Source organism: Sinocyclocheilus rhinocerous, unplaced genomic scaffold (assembly GCF_001515625.1).
Source record: "Sinocyclocheilus rhinocerous isolate Xijiao unplaced genomic scaffold, SAMN03320098_v1.1 scaffold106, whole genome shotgun sequence".
Lineage (NCBI taxonomy): Eukaryota > Metazoa > Chordata > Actinopteri > Cypriniformes > Cyprinidae > Sinocyclocheilus > Sinocyclocheilus rhinocerous.
Genome location: NW_015633181.1, coordinates 533,926 through 545,078, shown reverse-complemented (window position 1 = coordinate 545,078; position 11,153 = coordinate 533,926). Strand labels below are relative to the sequence as shown.

The window sequence follows — 11,153 nt, the reverse complement described above, 5'->3', positions numbered from 1 at the left end:
TGGGGGCTGAGCCCCCCTAAAATGAAAATCCTAGAATTGCCCCTGGCCAAGACAACTGCCAGACTCTAGTGGGACAGGAAGGGAGACCTTCTGCACCCACGACCACCTAAGAGAGAACTTCTCATTGGACTACGAGTTGACACTAACTGCCAAACCCAATCCTAAGGTTTAGGAAAGAACTGCCATAAATTCCTGAGGATGCAGCAGTGGCCAAAACATAGAAAGACCACAAAGAGCTATCCAAATCCATTCATACAGTATGTTTGGAGACCTTCAATGGACATAAACTGCAATTCATTCACTTCACCCTCAGACAAAGTACAGTTTATGATAATGGCTATTGACTTAACACAACAGTTCATGGGAGCAGGCCTATTAACATATTACGGAATGAACAAATGATAGCTCAACTGTATCCTATCATGTTTGGACACTGTTTGCTCCCCATGATGCTGGTAATAATTTGAAAGAGGTTTGGTAAAGAAATATTGCATGGGTAAAATATTAAAGACACTGTTTAACTTTTGTTCTCTACTATAGTACAAAAAATAAACGTGTCATTCAAGCAAAGCAAAGTACTATGAAATTGAATAAAGTCTGTGCGAGTCACATGTGCGCGTCAGTACCCGACAGAATGGAATATGAATATATAGAGCAGCATGATGTCAGGGTCAGTGAGTGTTTGACCCATTTAACATTCTGATGGCTGCTGGATAGATACTGTTTTGCAATCTACATGTCTTGCAATTTACACTCCTGTACCTCTTGCCAGAGGGCAGAAGTGTGAACAGTTTGTGTTGGGGGTGGGTGGAATCTTTAACAATCGAATTGGCTCTTCTGTGGACTCTGCAATTGGAAATGCTCTGCATGGAAGGTAGTGATGTTCTGATGATCCTCTCAGCATTCTTTAACTCTCTCTGCAGGTGCTTACAGTCCATTTCTGTGGTGCTATCATACCACACTGTGATACGGCTGGTTAAGATGCTGTCAATGACGGTGCTGTAAAAGCTGTAAAAAAGGATCTTTGGTGACATGCCGAATTTCCTCAGCCTTCTGAGAAAGTACAGCCGCTGTTGTGCTTTCTTGACCAGCTGGTTGGTGTTATGTGGTGTTAAGTGAGGTCATCACTAATGTAGACACCCAGGAATTTGAAGCAACTCACCCTCTCCACCTCAAGCCCATGGAGGATCAGTGGCCAATGAGTTTTCCTCTCCTTCCTCATGTCTACAATCACCTCCTTGTCAGCGAACCTCAGGATGATGTTATCCTTATGAGAGGAGTGATGGAAATTATTATTATAGCCGGATTTATAACCTCTACACATATTTTGTAACCTTTATATATATTATGGGATCAATAATCAATATATTCATATATATCAATATATATAGTTTCTCTATGCAGTCAAATGTGAACAGTGTGTAGAGCATAGGGCTAAGAACACATCCTTGTGGTGTACCAGTGTTCATCACAATGCTGTTTGATATAATATTTCCAGTTCAGACAGACTGTGGCCTGCCAGTGAGAAAAATCTAACAGCCAATCAGAGTGTAGAGTTCAGTCCAAGTTGTAACAGTTTCTCAGTAAGCTTATGGGGGATAACTGTATTGAAGGTGGAACTGTAGGCAATGAAAAGCATCCTGGTATAGGTGTCCTTGATTTCCAGATGTGAAAGGATTATGTAAAGAGTTGCAGAGATGGTGTCCGAGGTGGATCTGTTCGGTCAGTAGGCATACTGTAAGGGATCCAGCGTTTCCGGTATGCTGCTCTGAATGTGGTCCAGTACCACTCTCTCAAAACATTTCAGGATGATTGGAGTGAGTGCAATTGATCTGTACTCATTCAGGCAGGTTACTGTGTTCTTTTTGGAAACTGTGATAAAGTAGAGACAGTGGCCTGTTAAAGGGACAGGTTAAAAATAGAGGTGAGAACACCAGCCAGCTCCGTGGCACATGCCCTGAGGGCCCACCCTGGGATATTATCTGGGCCTATTGCCTTCAGTTCTTGCATCAGCAGTAGAATAAAAGCTGTCAATCTTCTCCCTGTACTGCCTTTTAGCCTTCTTGATGATCTTCCTCAGTTTGTATTTTGCTACCGTATACTCCTCTTTATTAGATGATCTAAATGCAATCGAGCTTGGAGCATGTGACACACCTGACTATTCATCCAATGCTTTTGGTTTGGAATCTTTCTGACTTTTATTGTGGGCACAATGTTGTCAATGCAAGTTCTGATGTACCCAGTCGCACCTTCTGCATATTCCTGTATGTTGATGGAGGAATCATCCAATGTGGCTGTAGCTTTAAACACCTCCCAGTCTGTCTGAGCAAAACAATCCTTGATTATACACTCAGTTTCCAGAGACCAGAGTTTGACTTGTTTAACAGTTGGGCTAGTTTGCTTAAAGATGGGCGTACACGGTGCGAGTTCGGACACTTGGGAGGTCATGAGCCATTGCACACATTATGAGTCAGTTAACCTGATAATCGTGTCAAAGCAGTTGACTGTACTGCGCTGCAAGCCGGTGGCAATCGCATGAGCTTTCGTGCTAAACATGGAGATATGGAGCTTTTCAACGTTGCTGCTATAGAGCTTCGGATAGTAAAAGAAAGAAAATTAAATGATGAGTGTGCAAATCATTTGGTGAATTGCAGAGACAGGCCTTGTCCTATGGGGGAGTTAAAATAAAAGAGGCATTTATGTTAGAATCCACTCACCGCTCACAAAGCTGGAGTTTTGTCCAGTGCTGAATTCTGCATGCTTTCGGATCATATTAGTGTAGACGGGATATAAAAAAGAGATTCATTGTGCAGTGTAGAGAGCTTCATTGATTATAATGTAACTTTGTGAGATCGCAATGAACTAAGATGAGTGACAGTTTTTTAGTGATTATAAAGGGAGTGCTCTTTGCGCCATGGCAATGAATAACACAAAATATAGTCTATGTGAAAATAGATGTGCATTATAGCTAGAGCACCCTCACTCATTTCAGAAGCACCTTCAGTGGAGCACATTCAGCAGAGAACAGCATAGCCATTCCTTTCAACAAAAGCAACTAGAGAGATTTTTGAGAATGTGTGTGTTGGTGTATCCGCACGATATGGGGTCACCTAGCCACTGAGCTATAATAATATACATAGATCTAGAGTATGTGATGTGGATGTATTTAATTTGTTAATATGAGAGCCTATAGAGCATATACACTGGTCAAAATTGGGCCGACTCCCTGAATTTTTTAAGCATGTTTAAAAATGATCAGGAGCTCGGGGGTATAGCTCTGTGGGTTTACTGTTGGTTATTACTGGATATATCACCAGTATAAACACTTGGACTGTTCACCATTTGTATGACTCTGCTTGTCTCTGCACATTCTAAGATCCAGCATTTCTAGCACAATGGCGGAGGAAAACCCCCGTAATTTTCAAAATACTATACTGTTATTGTCATAAAATGTTTACCCCATATTAAATGTGATCCCTCACCACTAAAACAACAGATGCCTCCATACTTTTTGTAGGTTAAGGGCTCCCTTCACAACTGTAGTTTTGCGTATTCCTCGTGGATTAGTCAGTGTGTCTGATTCTGATGTACCCGATTATGCTAGATCTGTGCTATGAATGGTCAACTGACAAGTCTGGAGAGGCCTGCCATTCGTATATTTAGGATATAGTTCAGGTCTGGGGAAGTCTTATTACAGTGCAGTTTCTGTAATAGCTTGAGCAAAATGTTTTATAGTCGTATCTTTCTTTCTGTGAGTACACCTCAGCTACTGAATTTGCAGAATTTATTATACAAAATCTTGCATATTATATACAACATTTTTGTTTAATAGGGCAATGGAAGTTTTTAAGGTGCATGTTAAAATAGAATTGTGCTTTTAGAGCTTGAAATGACTAATATGTTTATATATATAAAATTGCTTAATTATTAGGCATCTTACTATAGTCTTAATATCTATCTGAGAGTCAATTGTTGGAATATTTGTTTTAGAGGAAAATATAATGAAACCATGTTTACCATGTTTAATAACAAACTGCTTTTCTGCCCAGACAGGAGGATCAGTGAGTGAACTCGCCATGAATCTTGATTTCACTGAAAACAGCAATATTTCCATTTCTACATCAGTGGTTTTTCTGGTATACCTCACATGACATACTATTATATATTTGTCACGGGCAGGGTGTTCCAGAGACCAGGCAGGAAGACGAAGATGACGAATAAACGGATATTTAATGACGTGACAACAGGGAATTCAGACAGGTAGACATCCACATTCACGGTAACGTTCACAATAACCGACAAACTCGAATACAAGAGACAGGAACAGATATAGGGCAGATAACGAGGGGCAGACAGGTGAGCACAATAAGGTGATTAACTACAAATGAGAACAGGAACAACCAAATAAGGACACAGAGGGAGAAACCACAATCCACAGGGGTGTGACAGATCGCCCCCCTCCCGGAAGGCGCAACCTCGCGCTGTGGAGACAGAGGGAGGGACGGAGGGGGACAAAGGAGTGGATGTGGGATGGAGACAGGGGAAGGCAAAGGGCTGGCAGGCAGACATGACAGGTGGAAGCTCCAGCGGAGGACGGATATCCGGGAGGAGGCCGGCAGACTGAGACCAGGGGGGTGACGAAGGAGGGAGGAGCCAGGGAGGAGACAGGAGGGACCCGGAGCAGGAGGAGCTCAGCAGGACCCAGGCCACAGCCATAACAGCGGCCCACGGTGGAGCCGATGGTGGGAGCGGAGCCGGAGCGACTGAGGACCAAGGTGGAGCTGACGGGAGGAAGGAGCCCAACGGAGCCGGTAGGACAGAGCGACGAGGCGCAGCCAGAGGAGAGGAGTCCAGAGGCGATGGCGGGTCGACACCCGACCAAGGCGGAGCCAGAGGCACGAGGGAGCCCGGTGGAGCTGATGGATCGTTGGGTGACGGTGGAGGCGAGGGAGCTAGGAACCGAGGTGGAGCCACTGGGTCTACAGACCGAGGCAGAGTCCGGGCCTCGGAGGCTGGAGGCGGAGGTCAGGGAGACTCAGACCACGACGACGCTGGAGGATGGCAGTCCCTCGAATACAAGAGACAGGAACAGATATAGGGCAGATAACGAGGGGCAGACAGGTGAGCACAATGAGGTGATTAACTAATAACGAGAACAGGAACAACCAAATAAGGACACAGAGGGAGAAACCACAATCCACAGTCCACAGGGGTGTGACAATATTCTTGCTTTTTGTCTACATTATTTCTTTGCTTGGAAACTCCTGCCTCATGTTTGTTATTATTATTATAGACCGAAATCTTCACACTCCTAAATACATTGCTGTCTTTAATTTATCACTGACAGACATTTGTGAGAGTACTGCTGTGATCCCTCAGCTACTGGATACGTTTTTGTTTGGGAATCAGTTGATACCTTATGGGTTGTGCATGTCCAATATGTTCTCCAATATAATATAAATCTCCAAGTAATGCTTTTGTACAGCGAGAATAACTGGAAGCGAATAACATCGGAAACCTTGCACATTCAGGTTACATATGGCCGCACACACTCTTACATTAGAAATAAGGAGGATAGACCTTAATGAAGTTACAGTGACGAATGGCACACTGGCGGTTCATGTACACTCACATGTTTGTTTAAGTGTGTTTTTGGGAAACACATAGTAATGTAATGTAGGCCTAACAAATATTTGTAACTTTTCTTGTAGAGCATGTTCTTAAGAGCTACGATCCATTGTTATGGGAAAATGTGGCCCAGGCAAGTCCGTTAGCTGATTATTTTTGTGTGTATAAAAGGGCTTTCTTTTGCATGTTCTTTCACTTGGCCGTGGTCTCCATCCTCACTATTGGTGCATTTGTCTGTTCACATGACTGTTCATTTACAAGAGCCGTCCGATAATGAAGTGAATGATTATTAGCATTGCATTCATGCCTTTAGCTATTAAACAATAATGAATGGTAAAAACTATAGGAACAATAAAATAATACAAAGAGTGGGTCACAAAACAAACCAGGACACTGTGATTTCTTCTGATGGCTCTGATTGCCAAAACAAGCTTTTGGGATGTTTTACGCAGAGATCAAGGAAACTCTTCAACTGCTAGTATTAGCAGTGTTTCCAAAACTCTGCTATTAAAAAAACCAGCTGTAAAGGATAATATTTCTGTTTCTTTTAAGAGTTATTAGAAGATTTAGCCTTAGTTGTTATGGAGCAACAAATAGGTTTCAGTTTCTCCTCTCTGTGGATTAGTACCAGTGCCAGTTCAGTTCCGTGATTGGTCAGCTGACAAGTCCAGTGAGGCCTGGAGTTTGTAGTAATCGATCAACTGAAGGATATATAGTTCAATATGTAACAGGACAGGGAAAGTCTTTTTTACAGTGCTGTCTGTTGTATACATCAGACCCACTGTTCACCTTTCTGTGAGTACAAGTATTTAAAGATGCACTATAACCTTAATGATTACTATTATTACTAGTATTATAACTGCTTTATATGAAACGCATTAGAACATTTTCTTTCTCTATGTCAACATATCTTTCTTGTCTTGTGAAATTGGTTGTCATTTCAAGTGATTTCTTACCACAATAAATAAATACACTTATTTTCTGCCTAGACAGGATGAATGGAGGATCAGTGAATGAACTAACCATGAATCTTGATTTCACTGAAAACAGGAATATTTCTATTCCATCTTACTTCTACATCACTGGTTTGTCTGGTATACCTCACATGAGGTACTATTAAATTTTTCTGTTTTTTGTCTATTTTATCTCTTTGCTTGGAAACTCCTGCCTCATGTTTGTTATCATTATGGACCGAAATCTTCACACTCCTAAATATATCTCTGTCTTTAATTTATCACTGACAGACATTTGTGAGAGTACTGCTGTGATCCCTCAGCTACTGGATACATTTTTGTTTGGGAATCAGTTGATACCTTATGGGTTGTGCATGTCCAATATGTTCTCCAATATGTTATTTTTTACAGAGCAGTCACTAACTCTCACTGTTCTTTCTTATGACAGATTAGTTGCTATTTCATTACCACTGAGGTATCATATGATTGTGACCCACAGATCAATGCTTGTTATAATTGGTGCTTCATGGACACTAGCACTGTTGCTAACAATGATCGGAGCAATTTTTATGAGCAGACTTTCTTTCTGCAAAGTTATTGTCACTGTTAACAGTTTCTACTGTGATCATGGGCCTATATATCGTTCTGCTTGTAACAATAATTTTCCAAGTTCTGTGATAGCCAGTTTGTTCCCAGTGATCATCCTTGGGTTTCCAGTATTTTTTATTATCTTTTCATATATATGCATAGCTGTAACATTGTTCAGAATCACAACCCCACAAGACCGTCAAAGAGCCACAAAGACATGTACTGCTCATTTAATATTAGTGGCTATATTTTATGTGCCCATCACCTTTACATATGCTCTTTCGTCATTTATAAATGCTAACACAAGGATTTTTAATCTCTCTCTGACCACTGTGCTTCCTCCAATGCTTAACCCGATAATCTACACATTCATAGTGCTACACCCAGCTAGTTACCCAAGTTTTACCTGTTATTAACCAAGACTCGGGACAAAACCAGCTCTACCCTGAGATTGTTGAATCTCACAAAGGTGTTGGGTGTAGCCCAGCCCGCAGCTCTACATATATCTGCCAACAAGGCATTATTTGCTAAAGCCAAGGAGGCTGCAACACCCATGGTGGAGTGAGCTCTCACTCCCAGGGGACATGGTATACCTTGGGCTTGATAAGCCAACAGAATGGCATCCACAATCCAGTGGGCCATTCTCTGTTTGGAGACAGCCTTCCCCCCCTTCTGCTGTCCTCCAAAGCAGACAAAAAGCTGGTCAGATCTCCTAAAGCTCTGTGTACTGTTCAAGTATATGTCATGAGGCATCACTTGCAAATTCACCACTTGATCCCTGAAGGAAGAAAAATCAAGTCAATTCAAGTTACCTTTATTTATATAACGCTTTAAACAACACCGATTGTGTTAAAGCAGCTTTATAGTGTTAAACAGGAAAAACGTGTGCTGATAATGCAGCAGGACAGAAGAAAACAGTCAGTTTATCAGTTAAAGTCAGTTCATTGATGTGTCCACAACTAAGCAAGCCAAAGACAACAGTGGCAAGGAACCAAAACTCCATCTGTGACAGAAATGGAGAAAAAAACCTTGTGAGAAACCAGGCTCAGTCAGGGGGCCAGTTTTCCTCTGGCCAGATTAAACCCGCATGGTGTGGTTTAAGTTCAGGCTGCAACACACGTCAGATTGAGCAGAGAACTCGTCTGGTTCTCGTGGTCTTGACCTGGTGGCCGTATAGTTGACGAGGTCTTCACAGGGGATCGCTGATATTCAGGGCTGTAGAGGTCGTCTCTAGGTGCTGGTCCACCATCTGGACTGGATACGGACTGGATCCAAGTGACTGCAGTGACCACCTGATCTGGATACGGACTGGTTCTGGGTGGCTACGGTGACCTCGGAATAACAATAAAACAGACTTATATTAACGTAGATGCCATTCTTCTCACGAGTACATTGGGTGTTATGGGAAGTGTTCCCAATTCCGGTTGACCTAATTAATGCAGCCTAACAATCCTGTAATGGATTTCAGTTATAGAAAAGTGATTGTGTGTTATGTGTATGCCAGGTTAAAGAGATGGGTCTTTAAACTAGATTTAAACTGACAGAGCACTGACCCAACGTGATAACGTGGGTCTTCGCCTCAGGAAGAACACTACGCAGCGAAAAGGTGCCACTTCAATCCATATAGCAACTAGTAGAGGTGGCTCTTGCTTGAGTGACTGCATCCCTCTGAATTGCTCCTTGTCCCGCCCAGAGGCCAGACATGGAGAGTCCAGAGGTCTGGAAGCAGATGCCAAATTGTGCCCTGCCCCTGAGAAAGAAGGGGGCAGACAAGCTGCGGGGGGCCCTGCCAGAATACCGCTCTCCCTGGAACGTGATTTCAACCGAGAGGGACACAAGAACGCAATTTCAACTGGGGATGGAGTCTCCACATGCCACAGAGCGTAACCTGTCGCAAGAGTGAGTCCGCTGATTGAGGTTGCCCGGGATGTGAGTGACTCGCAGAGTAGCTGCTGCTGACACTAGAGGAGGAGATGGCAGGTCAAGGTGTGACGTGATGTAAGCAGATACCACCCTGGGTGTTTATATACACCACCGTCACACTACACGTGCTTGCCCTGGATCAACAGTCAAAACCTCCTCAGGGCTAACAGCACAGCCAAAAACTCGAGGCAGTTGATATGCCAGAGCGGTCAGGGCCCTGTCCAGCGTCCTGAGGCTCTGTGCCTGCTGCAGCCTCTATTAGTCCACTGCTGATGCACCCAGGGGAACTCACTGCATTTACCTGGGCATATGAGAAAAGAGACAGCTGAAATGTGCCATCAAAATCCAGCAGCGTTTGGACTGAGGTGAATGGATTCAAGTGAAAGCTTCTCATAAACAGAGACGTTCTACTTTGGCTTTGTAGAACAAAGCTGAGTGAGTGGAGCATGCCAGCCTGCTTTTATACCTGCATATCCGGGGGAGTGTCTGGCATGCAAATTCCACTCATAAATTCTCATTGCCCTTTTCTGAGGTGTTTGGTGCTCTCAGGTGTGACACAACATAGTAGTGACTGACAGATAGGGAACTAAAGTTATTGTGACATTTCAATTTTAAAAACTTGCCCCAACATAAAATGATGGACCAGTATATATTTTCATGATGATATAATCCCCATGCCTTTACTGTGTGTTGACGCCAAATGTTTTTCTTTGTCAGCAATAAGTTATCCACATTGAAATAAAGATGCTAAAGGGCGTTTTTGGCGTGACACAGATTTTCCTTGGACTTGCAGGAGTGAGAACGGGTTTCACCTATGAATGGTATACAATCCCATGAGTATTATGCAGCACATGCTTGGTAAAACTGGTGCTTTGTAGGGGAACTATTGCTAATATTACCTGGAGGAATACACATAGTCCAATTCATCAAAATGAGTTTCTGCAGTTATTTGTCTATATCAATGAATAGCCTATGTAAAAATAACTTTATAAACTTAACAATTTTTCTACTCTATAATCGCATAGTCCAAAGATGTTGCTACATTTACAAATGTATAGATTTACTCCTGCCCCCTCTTTTTTTTCAAGAGAGAAGGGTCGATCCATGATTTAAAGTCCCAAGATCAAGAGAATGATCCAATATAAATATGTCTGATGACTGGTAGCATAATGTCATTCTGGCAGCTTTGGAGAAGGTAAAGTATAAACCATGTGTTTCCTCTATTTTCTGCTAATGATTTTACTGAAATGACTGTAAACTATTTTATTATTAGTTCTAAGACTTTTAAGACTTTTTAGTTATTAATCAATGTAACTGGAAATGATATCATTATTTAAAAATTCTGTTATTTTGTGTGTTTTTATAACAGTTCATTATCACAGCCAGATAACATTGCTATTATTATAGATTATATTAATGAACATCTAAATATTTTTGCTAGTTCATTCAATGTGATTGGAAATTAAATCTTCATTTGAATATTTTCTGTTATTGAGTGCATTTCTATAACAGTTCATCACAGGTGACAAAATCCAGACAACAGTTATCATGAGCTCTATGCAGACAGACTCATCTGCAAATGTGATCTTTGTTTGTCCTGTAACATTTTTCATCAGTGACTTTTCTAATATGCAAAATACTATTATGTGTTCCTGTCTTTAGTGTATGTTGTGACCGTTTTAGGGAATTCATTTATCCTGTGTATCATATATTTGGCCCGCACACTTCACAGCCAAATTTTAAATAATATATATATAAGCTCGATAGAGCCCCCCCACATAACAAATCCCAATTTAACCCCTGGAGAAGGGCAATTAGCTCCTGAGCGATAAAGCTGCTGAATTATACTGAATAGACCTTATAGAGGGATGCAATGATAGGTGTCATATTCCTATAGGTCAGTGATCCTCAAATCTGGCTCGCGAGATCCAATTTCCTGTAGAGTTTAGCTCCAACCCTATAATCAAACAAACCTACCTGTGATTTTCTAATGATCCTGAAGACATTGATTAGCAAACTCAGGTGTGTTTGATTAGGGTAGAGCTAAACTCTGCAGGAAAG

The 11,153-nt window shown here is 41.9% G+C and overlaps 1 pseudogene; it reads left to right on the top strand.

Annotated features, from left to right (window-relative positions):
- The first annotated feature begins 6,652 nt into the window (after positions 1-6,652).
- LOC107743447 (olfactory receptor 145-like) lies at positions 6,653-7,585 on the top strand (annotated as a pseudogene).
- The last annotated feature ends 3,568 nt before the right edge of the window (positions 7,586-11,153 follow it).